A 26,694-nucleotide genomic window follows, 5' to 3' on the forward strand; every position below is an offset into this window, starting at 1 on the left:
ATTTTAGACATTTTTGCTGATATATCAGGAAAAATGTATAAAATTGTCTTTTCCATTTCAAAAAAATCAAAAAAAAATTTTTGATACTACATCAATGATTTTTGGTACATAGATTAAGAAAAAAATCAGCATTCCAAATCTGTTTTCGTTACTATTATATCTATTATATCTCTGGATTTACGAGAGTTTTTTAATATCTGTTTTCGCGCAGTTTAAACACGCGTATCGATCTATTTATTTAAGTAGAACTGACACATCCAAAACGCGTTTTAATATGCGATATTTTCAAAATAATTTTTTGCAAATTTTCGAAATTTGAGGGGTATCATATCCGCCGATCTAGTGGGTGGATTTTTAGGCGTCGTGGCTTGTTAGATTCGGAACGTAAAAAAACTATATTTACGCGGGTTTCCACGGAAATCGAATGATGTTTGTAAATTTTAAACCAAAAAAATAGGTTTTTGAGAAAAATTTACGCACAAAAATTTCGTGTTTAGGCGCAGATTACTGTGATCCTGTGAGGGCTACACCCTCATGTTATACATTAAAAAATGCGAAATCGCGAGTACTACAATCCAATAATAAGCTTTAAAGGAATTCCAGCTGCGCGTCCCGATTAGAGCAAAAACTCAAAAAACCCCATTTTTCAGGTTTCAAAATGTCAGCATCCGTTTGAGGTAGATACAGTGGATATATTAAAAAAACATACATTAGAAACTTCAACTCTGAAGTGTGCTCTTTAACTTCTCCTTTGAGCATTAAGCTCTACATTGTGTTGTAAAACCACTAATTGGAAAATAACATAATGAAACTCGTTTATTTCAACGATTTTTTCCGATTTTTTTACATTAGTACGACCACAGCTTCCGCTGAAATTATTATTTTAAGAAACCCCTCGGTGAATCGGGCTAAAACAGTTTATTTTGCCGAAATGCGGTCAAAAGTTATGGTATAGTAAAACTGATCGCGAGTTACAATACCCCATACCTCAGTTTCAACATAAGTTAATTTTCTACAAAAAGCTTGATATATTTCGCAAAGTAGCCTACATATGGAAAAAAACTACTGACCTTTCGTCTGATGTAAATTGCAATAAAGTGTTTGCTAGATAACGGGCCTACTGCCTAATATATAATGGGTTCTGTGTAGAGAACCACATTTTTATCCCATGCTACATATTGTCTGTCCTAAATTTTATGTAACACCACGAAATATTCGTCCTAGACCCCTTATTTGGTATGCCAAAATTCATATCTCGACGAGATAAAGCGATTTAGCGATGTGTGTCCGTCCATTAAAAATTGTAAACAAGCTTAAGGCTGCAATTATGGACCGATTGTAATGAATTTTTTAAGGAGGTTGGGTTCGGGCCAGAATAGAAATGATTAGTTTTTGGTGATGATCGTCAAATATTCAGAGGATGAAATGGACCAAAAACAAAATGTTAACCAATTTTGTAGCGGCTCTGTAGGTCAAAATAACAACCCGCAAAATTTTAAACAAAGTTTGAGATTATGATGAAGAAGAAGCGTACAAACCAACGTGAAGATCAGATAATACTTAGCGGGTTAGATGGACTGAAACTTTTGTGTGAAATTGGTAAAAATTTCAATAACGTAGCGTTTAAACAACGGAAGTAGGAGTACTACATAAATGGGTTTCATTACATTTTAGTTTATGTGAACTAAATTTTCCTTTCCTGCTACAAAAATGTCTTTGTCAGATAACTTTTTGGTTTTAGTCATAAGTATTATAAATTACATCTCTGATATTTGATAATTAAATTTTCATAATAATAACCATAATAGTGGTATAGGGTATCCCATGGTCGGCTCCGTCCGACTATAGACTTTTCTTACTTGTTTATAATATTTTTTTTTGTGATTTTTTTTTTTCAAGTTCTAAAAATTGTAGTTGAGTTTTACTAACTTCGCCATCTTCGCCACTCTCCAAATTTTTTGAAGAATGTTCGAAATAGTGTCAACTTTACAAAAAATTTAGTTCTACCTGCATATATTTGCATTTCCGTGTGTGACATTAAAAATACTGACGATGCCTCTGGTCGTTTCAGTGAATATGCCGTTTTACTGTATTCTCAGTTTCTTCTTTGTTTTGTGTTTTAATTGTTTGTTTTGGATTTATCTTTAAAGATTTAGACATGTTTGTTTTGGGATATACTTATGAGTGTATTTTTTACATTTTTATATTTTTGATATATGTATGATGCTACATATAATATGAAAAACAAGTAAAAATGTAAAGATCGGTCGCACCGAACCAAGAAATATTCTGACCTCAAATGGAATAATTTGTTCCCTTTCCTCCAAATAGCAAATTACAATCAATTCGAACCGAAATTGTAGATAAAAACCTCAAAATAACTAAAATAGATAGGGAGGTACCGTAATATGAGGGATGTACCGAAACCTGGAGCTTAGACCACAATTTTTAGCGCAGAAGTTTTTTGATCATTGATAACTCCAATAGGCAAATTACAACTAATTCGGGCCAAAATGTTGATAAAATCTTCAAAATACCTGAAATCGGGAGGTATTGTAATATGAAAGCTATACCGAAACCTGGACCTAAGACCACAATTTTTGGCGCAGAAGGTTTTTGACCATTGGGAACCCCAAATACCAAAGTATAGTCAACTACGGCTGAAAATGCATTAATTTTCCTACTTCCACCCGTATCGTTGGAACCGTAGGACCCCATCGTAGTTTTATTTGAATCAAACTTAAAAAAAGCTTAGTTCCCGAATTTTCATATTTCCTAAAAAATTTAAGACATTATTCTAGGCTAGATACTAAACTCCTATTTTAATTGAAGAATTTAGAAAAAATGGGCCTTACATTTATTTACCCCGAAACATCTAAATTAAAATAAATTTTGGGTCACAAATCTACTTAATTTATTTAAATACCATTACGGTATATCAAAAATACAAAAGATTCTGCAATAATATATTCACAGAATTATCAATTTCGAATGTACTGTTATTCCGTTCTGACTAACTATTTTTAATTATTACATATCGCTCATTTACTATTTTTACAATTTCTATTTTTTCTACGACTTCTTCTTTATCTTGTGTCAAATTTTCAAGTTGATATCACTAAAACTCAACGAGTTACAGCTTATTTTCTAGGAGTTTGGCATAAATCATCAAAAAAGTTTTTTGAGTTTATGAATCACTAAACCACTTCAAGTCATGCTTGATCTTCCACAGAAACTGATAACACTGATATCTGGCTAGTTCTCCATAAAATATGGTCAAACTAGTTATTTTAGTTTTTGTGTAATAATCTATTTAAGTTGGGAAGTCAAATATCAATCGGCAACTTAAAACGCGTTTTTCTCGAAACTTGATTTTTTGAAATGTGTCACTCTTTGAGTAAATGAGCGATATGGCAATGAGTACAGTCAACACTGTAGTTCAATACTGTACTACTACGTACGTAGTTCAATACTGTACTACTACGACTTCTTCTTTATCTTGTGTCAAATTTTCAAGTTGATATCACTAAAACTCAACGAGTTACAGCTTATTTTCTAGGAGTTTGGCATAAATCATCAAAAAAGTTTTTTGAGTTTATGAATCACTAAACCACTTCAAGTCATGCTTGATCTTCCACAGAAACTGATAACACTGATATCTGGCTAGTTCTCCATAAAATATGGTCAAACTAGTTATTTTAGTTTTTGTGTAATAATCTATTTAAGTTGGGAAGTCAAATATCAATCGGCAACTTAAAACGCGTTTTTCTCGAAACTTGATTTTTTGAAATGTGTCACTCTTTGAGTAAATGAGCGATATGGCAATGAGTACAGTCAACACTGTAGTTCAATACTGTACTACTACGTTTCATAGTTTCCTTTTATTCAATTTTTTTGATTTTCTGCACGTTAGATCAGTATTTTTTCCCACTGTGCGTTGCTTCGTATCTGTCATCCCTCCCCTACGTCCCCTATATAGGCATTTACTACCCTCACAATAAAAACGTGCAAACTTACATTTACGTAAAACTGTGAATCTACATCAGCGTGAGGCATTGTGTGTTTCGTGGGCGTAAATTTACTCTCGCTCACAACTTGTGTAGACTCTAACTGGTGGTGAGCGAGAGTAAATTTACGCCAATTTTTGATAGGGCTTGTTAAACAACACATAATATTTCTTAACCTTAGAGTTCCCATCATAAGTAGATACCTGGGACATTCCATGGTACGATTTTCGACTATAGCTTTTGCTTACTAATTACATTATATAGCATGTAGTATCTAAAACGATCCTAAATATTTGTAGAGTAGTGTACTATACGATTTTAAGAATTTGGTTCATAGTATTTATGCGTTTTAGTATAAACTTACACACATACAAATGTGTGAATATATGTGTGCGTGTTTGTTAGTTGGTAAATCTAGAGATGTATGCCGAATCGTAAGCATTTTTTGTCGATAATCTGGTACCCGTATTTGTGGCTCCTAGCAATTCTCGTAACTTTGGCTTCTCCATATTTCGTTCAACATTTTGCCAACAGTAAAACAAAGCTATAAGATTATCGCTTTCTATTGGTGCTGGAGGTTTTTACTTTCGTTAACAAAAAACACACATACCAAGTATGCCCTGTTGCCTCAAACTGAGCCACTTATCTTTGGCGACACACATACATGCAAAGATATACCAAACGAAGTGGCATACACACCAAGACAACACAGCCATACATACAGCCATAATACCATTGCTACCACCATTGGTGGCAGTAACTATAGGCAATGAAATGAAATTCCTGCTTTTGACTTATTGATGGTGTTCATTGTCTTCGCGTGCAATAAATTTTTATTTGCATTTGTCAAAACCGACACCATTTTCAAATAGACAATCAAAGAAGAAGAAGACACCCAAAAAAAGAACTTGGAAAAAATGAATGGAAAAAAATCTGTAAAGTGATGGCAAAGAATTTCACCAAAAATACTATTTTGAGATTTACTTTTTTCTCCTGTTCTGTTGGAGGAAACATATTCGTTACACATTCACACATTCATTTATAACTATTGCACACAAACGCATTTGAATATTTCCCGGAAAACCGGAAAAAAAGGGAGGAAATGTGGCGTAAATTACGCTTAAAGAAATTTGCAACACACATACCGCCATTGTAATGGTTGCCTGCCTGCCGTCGCCGTTGTCGTCATTGCTGCAGGATATGAGTAAATGTTTCACGAACAACTCAAGTATTTTCCATTGTTTCTTTTTCATATTTTCAACACTTACGAATACCAGTTTTGGAAAATATGTGGCAAATTGAATTCTATAAACCAGTGCCAACTATTGTCAAAGTTATGCAGTTATGTATGTATGTATGTATATACATACATATGTATGTATATGGGAAGTGTAAAAGAATAATGAAATGTTATGGTATAAATCACATAGTCACTTCATTTTTTTCCAAAGTGAATTTTGTTGGAAATATTTTAATCTTTAGTCATCCAGAGATGCAGGACATACTTTAAAAACAATAAACACTTATAGGACAGACATTTTATTGACTTGGAAGAAGAAGGACACCCACATTACTACTGTTATATAATACTGTTCGTATAAATAGAAGTTTTCTGGAATCAATCAATGTCTAGTCACTAACAGCTAATATGTCTGATGGGCCAGCGTGGCGATCATGGCTGGATGCATGGGAACCCAGCAAAATTTGAAGGAAGGGGTTCCATGCGATGACGTGATTTCATGGCATCTTTTGCATTGGTTCAAACGAAGTCGTGAAAGATCCGATCTTTTCATTAGCATTTGAACCAATGCAAAAAAATTCGTGAAAGATCCGATCTTTTCATCAGCATTTGAACCCATGCAAAGGAAGTCGTGAAATAGACGATCTTTTCATCAGCATTTGAACTCATTCCATCGATCCAATAGAGATTAATTTTGTGTTTTTATTTATAAACATTTTTCTAAATATATATAACTAGGGGACCCGGCGAACTTCGTCTCGCAGTTTGTTAGGTACAGAACTTTATGTCTTTGGTTCAAACCTATAATACTATTATTGCTATCACCTTGTTCAATGGCAAATATTTCTTTGTTTTGAACTGTTTAGGACGATCTTTGAAGCAGATGCACATTAGACAATTGTACTTTCGACAATTGTCAGTTTGACGAAGAGAGAAGGTACTGAGAGGCAAAGTGTTTCTATTTTCCTCGACTCTCTCTTCTATAAACTGACAATAGCCGCGAAAAAAATTAGGTAACTCTAAATCGGGACTAAGATATATTTTTTAAGCAAATAACACGTTTTGCGATGTAAATAAAAATATTTGGTTGAAGCAAAATAATATCATAACGCCTACTCGTTTCATAATCTATGGTTTTCTGCAATCCTTGTTTCCACCACTGAACACAATATTTCACTAAAGTAATTGAATATGAATTTGAATTTAATGCTGAATATAGTGCTTATTTAAATTTGCGTTTTAATCAATTAACCCATTTTAACCTATTTTCCCATTTTGATCCGATCGTTATCAGGTAACCACCTTCGTCTGTTTTTATACCCTCCACCATAGTATGTAGGGTATATTTATTTTGTTTTTTCTGTTTGTAACACATCGAAATAATCGTTTGCACATATATTCTTGATTAGGATAAAATTCTAAGACGATCTAGCCATGACCGTCTGTCTGTTTGTCCGTCTGTTGTAATCACTCTAGCGTTCTCAATAATTGAGCTAGAGCGCTATATTTTTGCACCCGAGCGTCTTTTTTTCCATAGGCAGCGCAAGTTCAAAGATGGGTTATGTCGGAACACTTTTTCGTATAGCCCCCATGTAACGCTACCTCCCTATTTTCGGTATTTTTGGGATTTTAACTACATTGTTTGACCGAACCACCTGTAATTTCACGTTTGGGGTTCCCTGTGGTCACAAAACATCTCCACCAAAAACCGTCAACATAGGTCCATGTTTTGGTATAGCCTCCATATAACGGTACCTCCCGATTATCGGTATTTTGAGGATATTAGCTAAAATTTTTAACCGAACTACCTGTAATTTGACGGTTGAGGTTCCTAGTAATCACAAAACATCTCCACCAAAAACTGTCAACATAGGTCCATGTTTTGGTACAGCCCCTATATAACGGTACCTCCCGATTTTCTGTATTTTGTGGATTTTAATTATATTTCTTGACCGAACTACCTGTAATTTCAGGTTTAGGGTTTCCAGTGGTTCCCAAAGTATATCCACTAAAAACAGTCAAGGTCCATGTTTTGGTATAGCCCCCATATAGCGGTACCTCCCGATTTTTGGTATTTTGAGTATTTTAGCTAAAATTTTTGATCGAACTTCCTGTAATTTGACCGTTGAGGTTTCTAGTAATCACAAACTATCTCCACCAAAAGCTGTCAACATAGGTCCATGATTAGGTATAGCCCCCTATATAACTGTACCTCCCGATTTTCACTTTGATATAGCCCCATATAAGGTTCCTTACCGATTGAATACATTTTTTATGTTTTTTACCTTATTTAGGTATCAGAGGTCACAAAATATCTTCGTCTAAATTTGTGGACAGGAAATTATTCCGTTTTAGTTCAGAATATTTTATGGTGGAGGGTATAAAAAGTTCGGCCCGGCCGAACTTAACTTTTTTTTTACTTATTTTTTCTGACTTCTCTATTTAATGTGATCTCCCGAATTCTACTTGCACTGCAAATTCGGTATTAGATGCAATGACTCTGGTAACATGGACAGAGCTATTCTATTAGTTGCCGTTCTTTGTGTGTTTCGGATGCTTGAAGTCTTGTCACACGTCACGTGTTAGACTGTTGTCGATTACTTGGTCACCCTATATTTAATTTTGACGTAAATAACATAGTCAAATTAATATCACAAACTAATTAACGATTAATAAGTATTTACCTACTTATGTCGCCGATAAATAATATTTGCCAGAAAAACTCCAGTACCTCCGATTTCTTGTTTTTTTCCAATTTTGAATATCATCCTTTTTTCGAATGACAGTGTACCAACAGTACCAATGTACATATGTATGTTTGTATGTATGCATTTGGCCGTTTGTAATTGCCTTTTTTGTATCATGACAGAATCTAAACAGTATCAAAATATATCTGGTACAGCTTGAATATTATACCGCATACATCGGAAGTTTATCTTTCGAAGATGTTTTTGCCACAAATTCACTTCCAATGAAATTACCTCGGAGCTCTTGATGTTTCAATTAACCCCCAATTTTGTGGATTTGTACCTTTTTCCTCAAAACTGTGGAAACCACTTTTGGCATTAACATCTTAGTCTTTTCAATCGGTATCTGACCGAAACCACCACTAATCCTTACAAACTCTAAACTAAGCCCTTTTAACTATTTTTCATTGTTAATTTCCTAAAAAGACGATTGAAAATAAATGAAAATCGATTTGATTGTGAATAAAAAATTCTATACAACTTTCAAAAATTGACAAAGGCGTACAATGGACCCTCACAGTAGGTGCAAATACAATTTTCGCCAAAAACTGTCCAAATAAGTGCCAAGATTTACTCCAAACGCGAAGCTCGATAGAAATTTGTAGAAAAAATTACTTTAATGAAAAAATATTTTTGCAAAATTTTCGCAAATTTTCGCGATTTTTTTAGGTTTTATCCTTTTCTGCCATAAGACCATTCCGAATTGGTGCGAATTGTCAAAATCTGTTCAGCCGTTCTTGAGTTATAAGCGTAGTAACTAACATCATCCTTTTTTATATATATAGATTATTTACAATAGGCTTCATGTTGTCGGAGACTCGAAATCACAACCAACGTTGTTAAAACTCTCATCGTAATGATAATGCCATTGCAAAAGGTTGGTGAAAATGACATGCCAAAGCATTGGTGGAAATGACATGCTAAAGCATTGGTGAAAATGACATGTCAAAGCATTGGTGTAAATGACATACTTTGGATCCAAAAATGAATAGCATCTTTTGGGATCCACGCTCATATAAAATTCATCGATGAAGATGCTAAAAAGATGACATGCCAGATCACTTGCACCCATGATTGAATAGCACCTTTGGCATCGAACATTTTGCTGGGAATCCGCTAGATATCATTTTCAGTATATGTCATGATAACTTAATAAAATAAATAACTATGTATGTATCTCATTAAAATAAAAATTTCAAAATATTAAAATTGGGGTAGCTTACGCCTTTTGCAATAACTCAGACATTAGCCGAAACATATTTGGTAATGATATACAGTTCAGACGGTCTACTTTCTTTATGTTTCCACATTGTGTCCCAGTGTCGCACTACCTTCTCCCGTAACTTCCACTTTCCCTATTGCGACAGCGTGTATTACAATGATAATTAATATATCCTAAATAGGGGCTTTCTTTTCCCCGATTTTTCATGTCCCGGGGAATATTTATCAATCCCGGGAATTTCCTTTCATATATTTTTTACTTTTAAATAAAGAAGGTGGAAATCTACAAAGTAAATTATATCGCTTCAAAAAGTTTTCTGCTTAAAAAACAAGTAAGAACGGCGTCAAGTTCGGCCGGGCCGAACTTGTTACACCCTCCACCACGAGATATACGAGTATTGAAGTAAAATGGAACAATTAGTTTCCTAAATACCAAATTTCATAAATTTCGGTAAAACAATGTGGCTAACCTTCAAAATACCGAAATTCGGGGGCTATATCAAAACGTCGAACTATACCTACAAATTTCGGGCGGAAAGTTTTTAAACTCAAAGAAGACTTTAATACCAAATTTTCGATATTTCGGTAAGATAATGTGGCTAAAACCTTCAAAATACTGAAAATCAAGAGGTACGCTTCTATGCTGTTAATTTATCTCTTGGAATATAATAATGCTCTATCTCTTCTAGTTTCGGAGATATCATGACTTTGTATAGGTGCACTTTTAATGTTCTATCTTTTCTAGTTTCGGAGATATCACAACTTTTCTTTAAGTGTATTTTAATGCTCTGTTTCTTCTACTTCCGAAAATATCACGACTTTTCTATAAGTGTACTTTTAATGCTCTATCTCTGCTAGTTTCGGAGATATCACGACTTTTCTATAAGAGTACTTTTAATGCACTGTCTGTTCTAGTTTCGGAGATATCACGACTTATAGTGTACATTTAATGCTCTAGCTCTTCTAGTTTCGGTGATATCACGACTTTTTTATAGGTGTACTTTTAATACTCTATCTCTTCTCGTTTCGGAGATATCACGACTTTTTTATAGGTGTACTTTTAATGCTCTATCTCTTCTCGTTTCGGAGATATCACGACTTTTCTATAAGTGTACTGTTAATTAATGCCACCGTTAATGCTCTATCTCTTCTAGTTTCGTAGATATCACGACTTTTCTATAAGTGTACTTTTAATGCTCTATCTCTTCTAGTTTCGGAGATATCACGACTTTTCTATAGGTGTACTTTTAATGCTCTATTTCTTCTAGTTTCGGAGATATCACGACTTTTCTATAAATGTACTTTTAATGATCTATCTCCTCTAGTTTCGGAGATATCACGACTTTTATAGGTGTACTTTTAATGCTCTATCTCTTCTAATTTCTGGAACGTATACATATTATAAGTACACTAATTTATATAGCTGGTGTTTAGTTGGGCAACAACAAATTCTCCAGTTCGATTGGATAAAATGTTGAGGTGAGGGAGGGGTGATCCATAGGTTATGTTTCTCAGTTACCGTATACGATGAGCAGTGGAGGGAGAAAAGAACAAAATAAAACAAGTAAGAACGGCGTTAAGTTCGGACGGGCCGAACTTGTTATACCCTCCACCACAAGTTGTATTGAAGTAAAATGGAATAATTTGTTTCTTTTCGTGTATGAAGAAGACTTAATACTAAATTTCAGCAATTCCGGGAAAACAATGTGAGGCACCATTCTATGGGGGCTATTTCAAAACGTCGATCTATACCGACAAATTTCTGACGGAAAGTTTTTAGGCTCAAAGAAGACTAAATACCAAATTTCCTATATTTCGGTAAGAGAATGTGGCTAAAACTAAAAAAATACCGAAAATCAAGAAGTAAGCTTCTATGGGGATATAGGAAGACGTGGACCTATACTGATAATACTTTTCTGGAATATTTTATAACTCTTGGAAGACGAAATAACGAATTTCAGCCATTTCGGTTGGATATTGACGTCACAATCTTCAGTATTGCGAAAATCCGGAGGTACCGTTCTATGGGGGCTATATCGAAACATGGACCTATACCGACGAATTTTAGTCAGAAATGGGGCAATATGAAAGCGTGGACCTGTACAGACATATTTCTGGCGAACAGTTTTATATCACATTGAAGACTAAATACCAAATTTCAGCCATTTTGGTGGAATATTGAAGACGCAACCTTCAAAATACGGAAAATCGGGAGGTACTTTTCCATGGGGGCTATATGAAGGCGTTGACCTATACCGACAAATTTAAAGGGGAAGTTTGACTACCCCAACGAAGTCTAAATACCAAATTTCAGCCATTTCGGTGGAATATTGAGGCCACAACGTTCAAAATACCGAAAATCGGGAGGTACCGTTCAATGGGGGCTATATGAAGGCATGAACCGATACCGACAAAGCTCAAGGGGAAAGTTTTATACCACCAACGTAGACTAAGTACTAAATTTCAGCCATTTCGGTGTGATAATGAAGCTAAAACCTTAAAAATACCGAAAATCGGGAGGTACCGTTCTATGGGGGCTATATGAAGGTGTGGACCGATACCGACAAAATTCTGGGGGAAAGTTTTATACCCCTAAAGAAGACTACGTACCGAATTTCAGCCATTTTGTAGGATAATTAAGCTAAAACCTTAAAAATACCGAAAATCGGGAGGTACCGTTCTATGTGGGCTATATGAAGGTGTGGACCGATACCGACAAAATTCTGGGGGAAAGTTTTTTACCCCTAAAGAAGACTACGTACCAAATTTCAGCCATTTTGGTAGGATATTGAAGTTAAAACCTTAAAAATACCGAAAATCGGGAGGTACCGTTCTATGGGGGCTATATCAAAACGTGGATCGATATATCCCATTTTCAATACCAACCATCCTGCAATTAATAAAACCTTCTCTATCTTTAAAATTGCGAGCTGTATCTTGATTTCAACAGACAGACAGACAGACGGACGGACAGACGGACGGACATGGTCAAATCGACATAGAATTTTATGCTGATCAATAGGGTCTCCGACGAATATTTCGATGTGTTACAAACGGAATAACAAATTTAATTATACCCTCCATGTGGTGGAGGGTATAACAACAAAAGCAGTATCAGTTTAAATATAATAAACTAGCGGACCCGGCGAACTTCGTCTCGCTATTAAGGAATAAAATTTCATACAAAAACTCAATTTTCGATTTTTCCAATTTTCCGACTTTTCCAGAGGGATTTTCCAAAATTTTCTTCCGTAAAGACCTTCTCCTCGAAAATTCGAATAACTGACAAAAAATTTTACAGAAATCGGCCTAGCCGTTCTCATTTTATGAATTACTATACATTTTTTACACCATTTTTATATATATAGATGATTGCAGTTTATTGTGATGTTTCTTTTCGTACAACAAAATAAATTACCTTTTGTAATCGTGTGTTGGCGCAGAGGCCTTAATGCTTTCGCTTCTATAGATAAAACAAAAGTGAACGCAGAGGTTCACGTGGATCGCAGAGGATCTTAGTGATCGCAGAGGATCGTGTTGATCGCAGAGGATCTTCGTTTATTACTAATACAACTACAATTATTCCAGTGAGAGAACAGTCTCTCCTATGTATCAAAACGAGCAAACCAACAACAACCGTCGCCCGTTGGTATCTACACTCTCCGGTCTCCGCAGAGGGAACTTGTAGAGGTGATACCCGAGCTGTCAATCAGCATCCGTGATCGACTGGGCTCGAGAAGTTGAAGGCCAACGTATCTAACTTATACAGCTGGAATTCCGAATTTTTTTTGTGGTGTTCAGAAAAGTAGTTTTTGAAATGCTTACAAATTCTGAAATTAGGTATGGTGGTAGCTAAGGACTGATTTATAGAGTTGGTATTGGAAATACGAAAAGTACAAAATAGTACTAAATTTGGTATTGGGTAAAGCTGGAATTGTATAATTAGTGTACGAAAAGTACAAAAATGCAATAAATTTGGTATTGGGCCAAGGAATAGAAGTGATTTATTATTTATTTGTCAGGTTCACTGTTACAGATGGTAGTACAATATGTGTACTAGAAGTATTAAATAGTGATAAATATTGAAGCCCGGGTATTGAGAATATTAATGAAAATCCGCCTTTAATATGTATGGAATGTTTCTACATGTATGGTATTAAAAATGTACTGAATAGTGTACTACTGCTTTCATGTTAGTGCGAAGGCGGTTTCTACTAAATAATGCACTGAAATCAAAAAAGTCAAACGTATCTTTTGAACAATTTTTTTCTATTCTGAACGTTTTAGAATGTATATTTGAAAGCGTTATTTTTCACAAATTTCAATTTAAGCCTTTTTTCTCAAGGGGATAAAAACCTTCTTGTAAAACAATAGTCGCATGGATCTATTGTTTTACAAGAAGTTTTTTATCCCCTTGAGAAAAAAAGGCTTAAATTAAAATGTGTGAAAAATAACTGTTATATAGGGCCCATGTCAAAGCGAGTGCATTAAGAGGTTATGGCCACTTATTGAGCACGAAAAATTACATTTTTATAATTTTTACACCCTCAGCCTTTAGGCTAAAGAGGGTATTTACACTTTGATACGACCAAAAATGTGCCTTATCGAAGTAATGGTTTTAGACCCCAAGTATGTTTGTACGATATCCGTTTCAGACAATTTTGAATATATCTAGCAATGTTCGTCCGTCTGTCTGTCTGGTGCGAACGATAACTCTCGAACGGATCAATCGATTCGGTTCAAATTTTGGGTATCGAAATATTTTGTCCAGATTCGATTTAAGTTCGAAGATGGGCCATATAGGTCCACTCCTTCAGGTACCTCCCCCACAAATGTTCAAAAATTGTCGCAAAACTTGTGCGCACGATAACTCTTGTAGGGAATAACCGATTTGGTCCATACTTTGCACATCGTGTAATTTCTACCAAACTTAGATGGGGTTCCAATATGGACTCAATCGGTCCACTCCTTCGGGTATCTCCCACACAAAATTTGGGAAAAGTTCAGTTTAGGACCTGGTCTCGAATCGCTTTGATTTTTATTTACGCAAGTTGTATTCGCTGTCCTCTATACGACGCTGTAAGCTTCATTAGGAGCAAGTCCATACTTCCGGAGGAAATAGCCTGAAAGTTAGAGAAAACCCTATGACACCGTGTGTAGTGTTTGGAGCGCAAGATAACTCTCGAACGGATCTGCCGATTCGGTCCAAAATTTGGCTTTCGTAATATTTTGTCCAAACTTAGTTCAAGTTCAAAGATGGATTATATCGGTCCACTCCTTCCGGTACCTCCCCCACAGAAGTTCGAAAATGTTCCAAAAATTTGTGCGTACGATAACTCTTGTAGGGAATAACCGATTTGGTCCATACTTTGCACATCGTGTAATTTCTACCAAACTTAGATGAGGTTCCAATATGGACTCAATAGGTCCACTCCTTCGGGTACCTCCCACACAAAATTTCGGAAAAGTTTAGTTTAGGGCCTGCTCTCGAATCGCCTTGGTTTTTGTTGTAACATATTGTATTCATTGTCCCCTATACGAAGGTACAAGTTTCCTCAGGGGCAAGTCCATACTTCCTGAAAAAATAGCCTGAAAGTTGAAAAATAAACCGTATGACAACATGTTTATGGGTGGAAGCGCAAGATAATTCTAGAACGGAAATGCCGATTCCGGCGAAAATTTGGCTTTCGAATATTGTTTCCAAACTTACTTTAAGTTCGTAGATAAGCCATATCGGCCCACTCCTTCAGGTACCTACCCCACAAAAGTTCAAAAATATTCGGAAAAATTGTGCGCACGATAACTCTTGATGGGAGTGACCGATTTGGTCCATACTTTACACATTCTCATAATATCTACCAGATATAGATAAGGTTCGAATATGGACTATATTTGTCCACTCCATCACGTACCTCCCACACAAAATTTTGGATAAGTTCACTTTAAGACCTGCTATTGAATCACTTTGATTTTTGTTGAAGCAACTTACATTCGCCGCCTCAATTACGATGGTAAAAGTTGTTTCAGGGGCAAGTCCATACTTCTTTAGAAAACAGCCCGAAGGGTGTAAAAACCCCCTATGACACCCCCATGGTCTATGTCAGTCCATTCCTTTAAGTACCTTTTCCGCAAAATGTTTAAACTTTAATCCTAATCAACATTTTTGTCGGTTCATACGACCAAAATTTTGAAACCCCCTAAATACATAATACATGTTTTGTGAAAAAAGTGTTTTAATTTGCACAGGCTGAGGGTATATCTCTGTCGGCAAAGCCGACTGATACTTTTTTACTTGTTTTACAAGAAATCTACCAATTTTTTAGAAGATTTTATTTTCATCTGATAGATCACACCTTGAGCTACTTTCGGATTTTTTTGATGAAAAATATTAGACAGTGTTCTGACAAATGGCCGCCTACGAAACACTGTTTTTACTAAAGCAATTTGCGGTGCCCACTGTAGCTCGAAAACGAATAAACCGATCAGCATATGTTTTTGTGGGATCATTAAGAACCTAATAATCTTGTACTTAAGCGAAGCAGAATTAAAAATATCAATTAAAAAAAAAAATTGTGAACGGTCAAACTTAAAATTTGGATTTTAACTAAAAAAATGAATAGTTTTTTTCGCCATAAATCCGTCAAAAAATTTTAAAAAGTCTCTCGCTTAAGCACATTCTTTTTATATGTATAATAATCCCACAAAACCATTTGAAGATCGGATCATCCGTTTTCGAGCTACAGTGGGCACCGCATTCCAAAATGTCATTTTGAAAAAACCGCGTTTCAAACTTCGATTACATACAAATCACAATAAATTTTCTCTTTCTTACGCTCATATTTCAGCTAATTTTTGTCCGATCGACTCAAAATTTTTGCAACATATTCTATTCTACATTAAAATGTACTTTAAAATGAGCCAATAAAAATATTCGATTTTGTAACATTTGTAAGTGGCCATAACCCCTTAAGTAACAACATAAATGTCGAAACTACAGATACTTCTTTGGAAAATGTGGATAAAATCATCAAAATACCCGTATGGTCCTATTAAACGTGGACTGCAATTTAAAATGTGGGTCGCTGTTGATATGTAGAAGTGTGATAAAGTCTTTTTTGGAAATTCGTACTAAAGGTATACTAACAGTACTTAAATGAAATTAAACATCAATAAAAATAGGAATTAGTACATAAAAATTTTAAGTGTCCACCATTTTCATATTAAATATTGTTTATTTCTATATTATTCCCTTTCCGCATACGAAGTAGGGGGCATATTGCTAGTACTTTCTATATACTTTATATACTCCGATGAATATTTCGATGTGTTACAAACGGAATCTAAAAGCTTAATGTGTTATTGTAGTACTTGATGTATAACTCGAGAGTTTAAACTATATAGAATCAGAGCAATCCTCACCAAAATAGAAATTTTTGTTAGTAAATTCTTCAAAGAAAAAAACAATATTTTTTTTAATTAATTTAACCATCCGATGAGTGACAGTTCTGAACTTCACGGCCGTGTGAAAAGGTCCCTACGGACCTTTTTGTAAATCATGTTTTTTTCATATCATTTTTTTTTTTGATTTTTTTGTTTTGTTTTTATTGTTTATAGCTGAATTCTACATACAAAAATAATTTTTTAAATTTTTTTAATTTTTTTCTTGAATTTTCTTAAGACTATTATAAAAAAGTTTACAAATTATTGATGTTGAGCGTGTACTTCTTGCTCCCCGCCCCCGCGCAAGTGTTGCAGCGAAGTAAAAGTGTGCTATGTTCTCCTCAAACAGCGTTGCCGTAGCCGGAGCAGTATGCCCGCGTTTTCCGCTGCCGCCCATACTCAGAACCAGTGTTTGAATTTGCTACTAGTTTTTCACAGAACAGCACAAGGTCTATGCTGGTGCTGTGAAAGTGACGCAACATAGCACATAGCCACAGCATCAAAAATAAAAACGAGTGCTATTGCTATGCTGTGCTGTTTTCAAAAACAAACTCGAAAACTGTTGCTGTGCCATGCTGCGAACATAAACGTAGCATAGCACAAGGTCTATGCTGTGCTTCTGAAATCTTCACAGCACATAGCATAGCATAGTCATCAAAATCAAAAACGAATGCTATTGCTATGCTGTGCTGTTTTCAAAAACAAAAACGAAAACTGTTGCTGTGCTATGCTACGAACATAAAAGTAGCATAGCACATAGCATAGTCATGAAATCGAAAAACGATTGCTGTGCTCTGCTATGCTGTAAACGTTTCTACATAGCATAGCATAATTAATGTTAACCCAGCAAACTCACTAACCCCCATTATTATAAAGCCTTCTTTGGTTATAGTTTAGATTTTTCGATCAGATTTTTTAGCGTTTCGGTTAAAATGATATTAAAAGGGATCGTTCAGTTTCAAGGAGAACTTTCTTGGCATTAACTTATAATGAGAAAATTATATTTTTAATGTCTTCAAATTCATTTATTTTGCGTTTTCAAACACATACATCCAATAGTAAAAGAGAACTTATAATAATGGCCCTAGAGTGATTTTGTGAAAATTCGCCTTTGGCTCTATAAAATGGGGATCAATTTTAATTTTAATTTGTATTGGCGAATTTTCACAAAATCACTTTACAGATCACATTTATTGTCCAATCGATGAAAACAGTTTACAAGTAGCTAAACAAGTAATCCCACAAACATTTTTGAAAATCGGGTCAGATTTTAATTTTGGCTATATAAAGGGCCCGTGGAAACTTTGAGGTCCCAGTGGCACGTGTTAACATACTCCGATTGCGATCAAACTCTGAAAATCTTAATTTTTAACAAAACTAAAAGTTTTAGGAGGGTGCCGCATAAAAAATCCGACATCGATTTTTAAAACCACTCTAGTACATATATTAAACCAGTAAGGAAAGGATCAAGGTCGGGCGGGGCCGACTATATAATACCCTACACCACTGTGAATATGTAAAATATATATGGGAGCTAAATCCAAATCAGAACAGATTTTGATTTAATTTTTCAAATTTATTTGTAGACCAAATTGCGTCACATAGTCCAAATTTCAAAATTGGACATATATAGCGTGTTTCGTGCATCAAATACCTATATCGGTCGAAGATATATATGGGAGCTATATCCAAATCTGAACCGATTTCTATATAATTTGGCACACTTATTTCTAGACTAAATTCCGTCGCACATTCCAAATTTCATTGAAATCGGACATATGTAGCGCGTTTCGTGCATCAAATACCTAAAATCGGCCGAGAATATATATAGGAGATATAGCCAAATTTGAACCGATTTCTATATAATTTGGCACACTTATTTCTAGACTAAACACCGTCGCACATTCCAAATTTAATTGAAATCGGACATATATAGCATGTTTCGTGCACCAAATTCCTTAAATCGGGCGAAAATATATATGGGGGCTATATCCAAATCTGAACCGATTTCTATATAATTTGGCACACTTATTTCTAGACTAAATTCCGTCGTACATTCCAAATGCCTTAAATCGGGCGAAGATATGTACGGGGGCTATATCCAAATCTGAACCTATTTTTACCAAAATAAATAGCGTTCGTCCTTTGGCAAAAAAAACTATCTTCCCCAATTTTCAAGCGAATCGGACAATAAATGCGACCTGTACTTTGTTTACAAAAATACATGGACAGGCGGTCAGACGGACAGACAGACGGACATGCGTAAATCGGCTCAGAAAGTGATTCTACGTATATCCTTAAAAGGAACTATGGGTCTATCTCGTTTCCTTTTGCATTTTACAAACTAATGCACAAAGACAAACGTGGTGTAGGGTATAAAGGTAAAAGTGGCAATAACATGCATTTATAAACTCGAAATTCGCTTTATAAAGGAAAAGTGTCAACAACACATCAATCGCTATGCGTTCATACGGACCTATTCACACGTCCGCGTACTATTCTCACAAAAACCTCAATAACTCCTAAAGTAATGTTCCGATCGGCTTGATCGAGCTCTATGACCTAAGGAGATTACACTGAAAAATTGATACCTAGCGAAATCCTACACACACATCAACCGCTATGCGACGAACATTTCGTTAGCTGGTTAGGCTAACATGCTCAGGCTAGACAATTTTCGCCATTTGGAGCCCCGATTTATACATCCAAGATTGCAAATTTGCATTTGTGAATTTGAAATTGAAGCTTTTTTTGCAACTGACACTACATCGTGGTCGCCAAATAGAATTTCACAGGGTGCATATCAAATAAAGGGGATTCATTCGCTGTGTTGGAAAATCGGATGCGCATGATGTCATTTCCTTTATGTAGGCAAGCCGCAGTGGTTAGAATAAAACTCCGTTATGTTTTCTTTTCTTTGTTTGACTTTTTTATTTAATGCAGATCTTACGTCTGTTCTGTTTCACTTTCACAATCAGAATAAATTATTAGTCGACAAGAATGATGGATGAGAGTGATTGGTACAATCACCACTCAATTAATGTCAGAGACTTACAGCTAGTTATTATTAACGTAGCGTAATTTAAAGTAAGTTCATTTTACGTACTAGTTGTTATCCTATTACGCGGTTTATATGCGTTTTAAATGTTATCATAATCAGGAGGGTTGGCGTTTTTTGTTTGGGATGACGACTTCTATTTTGTTTTTCAAAATAGTCAGGCTTAATCCCATAGTCGTTGTTGGGATGACGACAAAATAGAAGTCGTCATCCCAAACAAAAAACGCCAACCCTCCTAATTGTGAGACCGGGCACCGTCAAAATGTTGTTCATTGCTGTAGTATGCAATACAAACAAATCAGTTATGTGCTTTTTCGTCGAGATTCGACGAACGCATAGCAGTGGAAAAAATTTGGTTTTGTTTGCAAGTGAAGTTGCTAGAGTTTAGGTAGTGCGAAAGAAATTCTCGATCAGAGTGTTTCTTTGCGCACGTATCTATTTGTGCTAGCAATTGACACTTGGGTATAAAAAGTTTCTTGTTGAAAAACAAGAAATAAGGGAACTGATGAAGATCTGTTGCGAGATCTGAAACTATAGTATTCCCTGCCTTACGCCTTGGTAAACATCGCCAATTTTTTCCCACTAATAAATTAAAGTTGTTTTAATAAAATATTAAAACAACGACTATGGGAGTAAGCCTGACTATTTTGAAAAACAAAATAGAAGTCGTCATCCCAAACAAAAAACGCCAACCCTCCTAATTGTGAGACCGGGCACCGTCAAAATGTTGTTTATTGCTGTAGTATGCAATACAAACAAATTAGTTATGTGCTTTTCGTCGAGATTCGACGAACGCATAGCAGTGGAAAAAATTTGGTTTTGTTTGCAAGTGAAGTTGCTAGAGTTTAGGTAGTGCCAAAGAAATTCTCGATCAGAGCGTTTCTTTGCGCACGTATCTATTTGAGCTAGCATTTGACACTTGGGTATAAAAAGTTTCTTGTTGAAAAACAAGAAATAAGGGAACTGATGAAGATCTGTGGCGAGATCTGAAACTATAGTATTCCCTGCCTTACCCCTTGGTAAACATCGCCAATTTTTTCCCACTAATAAATTAAAGTTGTTTTAATAAAATATTAAAACAACGACTATGGGATTAAGCCTGACTATTTTGAAAAACAAAATAGTTATCATATTCAATATAAATTTATTTTCATTTTAATGCTACGATTGGAATTCCTTGTGATTTGATATAATTATATAAAAATGTTCGCCAATAGGAAAACTATTAGGTAAAATTGGTTGCAACCGAATATCATCATTACCGAATATCGAAAAATTTTTTCTTTAACTTTTCCTATAAAATCAGAAAGTAACAAAATCCCCAAATTTTCTTCGTATTTTTGTAAGTAACATGAATATTAAGCTCCAATTTTCACGACATATGCCAATTTTTATTTCTCACGAAGTCTGAATGCTGTTGTAATTTTTTATACCCTCCACCATATGGAGGGTATAATTAAATTTTTCATTCCGTTTGTAACACATCGAAATATTCGTCGGAGACCCTATAAATTATAGGGCCATTATTACATGTGTTCTTTTACTATCTGATGGATTTGAAAATGCAAAATAAACTAATTTGGAGGCATGGAAAATATAATTTTCACATTGAAAGTTAATGACAAGAAGCTCCTCCTTGAAATTCCATAATTACTTTAACTTAAAATTAACCGGAACGCTATAAATCTGTTCGGTAAATCCAAACTATAACAAAAGAAGACTTATAATAATGGGGGTATGTCGATTTAACCATGTCCGTCTGTTCGTCCGTCCGTCTGTCCGTTGAAATCAAGGTACAGCTCGCAATTTTAAAGATAGAGAGTCAATACTTGATACAGACGTTTTTTTACTTGCAGGATGGTTGGTATTGAAAATGGGATATATCGGCCCACGTTTTGATATAGCCTCCATAGAACGGTACCTCCCGATATTCGGTATTTTGAAGGTTTTAGCTTCATTATCCCATCAAAATGGTTGAAATTTGGTATTTAGTTATCGGTGGGTGTATAGAACTTTCCACGTGAAATTTTTTGGTATAGGTTCACGTCTTCATATAGCCCCCATATAACGGTACCTCCCGATATTCGGTATTTTGAAGGTTTTAGCTTCATTATCCCATCAAAATGGTTGAAAGTTGGCAATTAGTCCTCGTTGAGGATATGAAACGTTCCACCTAAAATTTGTTGGTATAGGTCCACGCCTTAATATAGTCTCCATAGAACGGTACCTCCCGATATTCGGTATTTTGAAGGTTTTAGCTTCATTATCCCACAAAAATGGCTGAATTTTTGTATTTAATTATCGTTAGGTGTATATAACTTTCCACTTGAAATTTGTTGGTATAGGTTTACGTTTTCATATAGCCCCCATGTAACGGTACCTCCCGATATTCGGTATTTTGAAGGTTTTAGCTTCATTATCCCATCAAAATGGTTGAAATTTGGTAATTAGTACTCGTTGAGGACATGAAACGTTCCACCTAAAATTTGTTGGTATAGGTCCACGCCTTAATATAGTCTCCATAGAACGGTACCGCCTGATATTAGGTATTTTGAAGGTTTTAGCTTCTGTATCCCACCAAAATGGTTGAAATTTGGTAATTTTTTATTCGTTGAGGATATAAAAAATCGTTCCACCTGAAATTTGTTGGTATTGGTCCATGCCTTCATATAGCCCCCATAGAACGGTACCTACCGAATTTCGGTATTTTGTTCCATTTTACTTCAATACAGCTCGTGGTGGAGGGTGTAACAAGTTCAGCCCGGCCGAACTTAACGCTGTTCTTACTTGTTTTTATATTTATTTTGAATGTATATGCGCTACTATTCAAAAATATGTCTTCAAATACGTAACATTTTGTCATAAATTAGAATTCGCGAATCCATTTAGGAATTTCGGAAATATTTTTGCATCATCTTAAAGAGAACGAATTCAGTTTACGGTATTGGCATATAATAGCTTTTTATATATATTTAATTTATTTATTTATTTATTTATTACATTAGCTAGTAGTAAATACAAAGTTAATAAAAGAAGGTAGCATTGGCTACTAAGGCCATCAGCTAGATATATATTTAAAATTTGTTCTAAACATTCAAATTAAAAGGTATCTTTTGCGCGCACCGATCAAGGTTAGTTACAAAAACAGATTGGGTTTGACGATTTTTTCTTAATATTTGTACCAAAAATCTATAAATATAAAAGAGCAGTGAGGTGAGTGACTGAAACGAAACGGCTGAAGCTCGAAACTTCACATTTTGAATGTGGGTGGCTCTTGTTGTGTAGGGGTGAGATAAGGCTGGGTTTTTGAAAATTCGAACTAGAATGGTACTAAAAGGTACTAAATATGAAACCCTTTGTTGTAGACAAACGGAAAGAGATAGAATTCTGAAATTGGGAATGAGGGTCACTGATGGAGAGCTAGAAAGATGTACCATAGGGTTTTTGGAAATTCGAACCATAAGTGTACGAAAAGTACTAAATGGTACTAAATTTAGTGCAATTTGGGTGAACGGATAGAGGTGGAATCCTGAAATTTGGAATGAAGGTGACTGATGGAGAGAAAGAACAAAGAAAGGTTTTTGGAAATTCTAACTATAAGTGCACAAAAAGTACTAAATTGTACTAAATTTAGTACAATATGGATTTGGGTGAACGGATAGAGCTGGAATACTGACATTTTTAATGAAAGTCACTGATGAAGAGTAACAATGAAAGGTTTTTGGAAATTCGAACCATAAGGGTAAGAAATGTACTAAATGGTACTAAATTTAGTACATTTTGGATTTGGGTGAACGGATAGAGCTGGAATCCTGAAATTTGGAATGAGGGCCACTGATGAAGAGTGACAATGATAATAAGATTACTGTTGGAATGTAGAATTGAGATATAGAGGTAACTTTTTGAAAATCGTACCAATGTACACGAAGCAGTACTAAATTCGATACAATTTTATTTGAGTGAACATATTACTGTTGGATTGAGGTTTCTTTGGAAATTCGTACTTATGGAAAAGTGCTAAATGGAACTACATTGGCTATAATTTGGATTTAGGTGATCGGATAAAGCTGAGATATGAAAGTAGTTTTTGGAAAGTCGTGTACGAAAAATGCTAAATGGTACAAAATTTGGTACCTTTTGGTATTTGCTATATGGTACAGAATGCTGTACAATTTCTGATTTTGTAAAGGTAGAACTGTAATTTTGAAATTCGCAAACAATTTTGAAATAAGCAAAACAATTTTGGTATTGTGTAAACGGTTGAGGTGAGAAATAACTTCTATAGGGGAACGAAAAATGCTAAACGGTACTAAATTTGATGTTGGTTGTAGGAACAAAGCTGGGATTATATAATTTGGAAATACGAAATGGAAAACAAATATTTGTTATGAAGATCTCTCTAAAATTTGAGAAAAAGTTCTGAGTTTGAAAAATTGTACTGAATATTGTTGTTGAGGCCACCGTGTTGCAATGATTAGCACGTCCGCCTTGCACTCAGAAGGTCTGCGGTTCGAATCCCAGGCCAAGCAACATCAAATTTACAACGGTGGCAAAATTCCCCCTCAGTAATGCTGGCGACATTTCCTGAGTATTTCAGCATTGAAAAACTTCTCTCAAAAGTGGTGTCTTAGACATGCCGTTCGGACTCGGCGATAAAAAGTAGGTCCCATATCATTGAGCCAGTATGAATCTGCGTGCACTCATTGATATGAGAGAAGTCTCCCTTGTCCCTTCGGGAATGTTGTGGGAACATATGTATGCATTGTTCCATTGAGTTTAAAGTAACGCGAAGGCGTTTCTAAATAATGTACTAAATCTTCAAAATATCTCTTCTAATAAACGTGAATTTAAGCGAACTTTTTTTAAATTAAACTTGTATACCTCTGAGTATTCAAGGTCCAAATTTAAAGACAATTTTACAAAATAGATTTGTTCTAATTTAAGATATACGAAAACTTGGATTTTTATGGCAACTCTGAATGCCGAACATTTTACGGACCTATTCGTGTTCCTGGCGAAACCGCTGAAGCTAGAACCTTGAATTGTCAATGTGCGTTATTCTTGTTGTGAAGGTGTGAGATAAAGTTTAGTGTTTGGAAATTCCTACTGGTATTGAATGCTGTGTTAGTGAAGGGGTAAAACCAGAAGTCAAGTGTGAAATTTGCAATATGAATCGCTGTTGCGGTATGTCTGTGATATGAGGTCGTAGTTTTAGAAATTCGAAATAAAAAAGATGGTAGCTGTGATTTTTTTTTGGAATTTCAAATACAGTGTACAGTTATAAAAGGAATTAAATCGATTTAATATTGGTATTAAAAATAGGTTTTAGTATAACAGAATCGCCTGTGTTCACCATTTCCATATTAAATATTGTTTATATATATATTCTATTCCCTTTCCATATACGAAGTAGCGGGCATTTGCTAGTAATAGATAAAACACCAAAACAATTTTGTATTTTTTTAAAACGGAAAATTCGTTTTCACAAAGTTTTGCCCATATAAATATGGTAAATTTCAAATTTCTTTTGCAATTCCATTGGAAGAAATGTTAAAAAAAATTTTGCGAGCACATCCGAAATTTTTGGAACATAGATCAAGAAAAAAGTCGTGGTTTCAAATCTGTTCGCGTTCACAAAATTGGATGCTGCGCTCCAAAGTTATGGGGGGTTTTATTCCCTTATAAAGAACAAATATTTAAAAATTCAATTTTTGCTGTAATAAGAAAATGTATATATAAAGCGTTAACAGCATTTAATATCTATCCGTAGATGCCTAAATATTTTCTAAATGTATTTCTATTTTCGCGGAAAATCAAGAAATAATGAAAAAATCTTGGAGTAAATTTAATTTATTCTAATTTAGAGTCCAAATAAAATTCGAAAAAAATAAATTAAAAATACGTACAGATTCTAGACAACGCGTAGAAAAATATGAGACCAAAATTTTAACAATAGGATTTATAACTGCCATATTACAGCAACAACAAAAGACGAAAACTTATTGTTGGAAATTATTTCAAAAATATATTTTTTGTTTAATACGAAAAATAGAAAAAACATTTTTGGGTGTTATTCTACTATTTCGCTAAATTTCGATGCAAGGACTGACGGACTTCGCTGAAACTTCTTCAGGGAAAAAGCGATGACAAACCCGAAAGTGTATTTGCTTACTTTGATTAACAATAGGATTATGAAATAGAAAGTAATATTGAAATTACAACCAAAGAAAAAACATAAAAGTTAAAAAATCTATAATTCACGAATTCGTTAAAATCACTTAAGGCGCATGCGCTTTTCAGATACAGCGAGTGCATCTCTATCAATATGTAGCGATTTTTCCACTTTTCATTCAGCGGCCAAAGTGTGCCGTCAGCTGCATCTTACTGTTCAAAAAACCTTAATGTGGGTAAAAATTGCGCGATGTACATAAGATTATAAGGCGCATCCGATTTCAGTGACCGCCTATAAAAAATACGTCATTATAACAAATTTTAAACAAATTCGTCAAGAACCGCGGATGTGCTACCAAATTCTATTTTATACGAAATACGAATATTACTCCCGAATCTCGGTAATTTATGCCACACGGTTTTCGAAAATAATATAATCGCGTATAAAGGATTCCATTTATGTAAAAATAACCAAAGAAAATCGCGTTTCAATGCGCGGAATCATCAAAATATAATTTTGCAGAATTTCCTACTTTCAAGGTATCTATAGCCGCCGTTTTAGTGGATGGATTTGAAAGCGGAAGGGTTCATTAGATCCGGGGCGTAAAAAAACTAAAATCACGCGGGGTTCAAGGGTACCTGAGTCACAGTTGTAACTTTTGAAGCCAAAAAATAGGTTTTTAAAGAAAATTTACGCATCAAAATTTCGACTTTGGTCTCCTATTACTAGGGAGCTGTATGAAGCACACTCATGAGATATACATCAAACGACGTGGAATCACGAGTTCTACAATCCAATAAACAGTTTGG

The sequence above is a fragment of the Musca autumnalis genome, unplaced genomic scaffold (genome assembly GCF_047663935.1).
Source record: "Musca autumnalis isolate F117 unplaced genomic scaffold, ASM4766393v1 scaffold_1, whole genome shotgun sequence".
NCBI lineage: Eukaryota > Metazoa > Arthropoda > Insecta > Diptera > Muscidae > Musca > Musca autumnalis.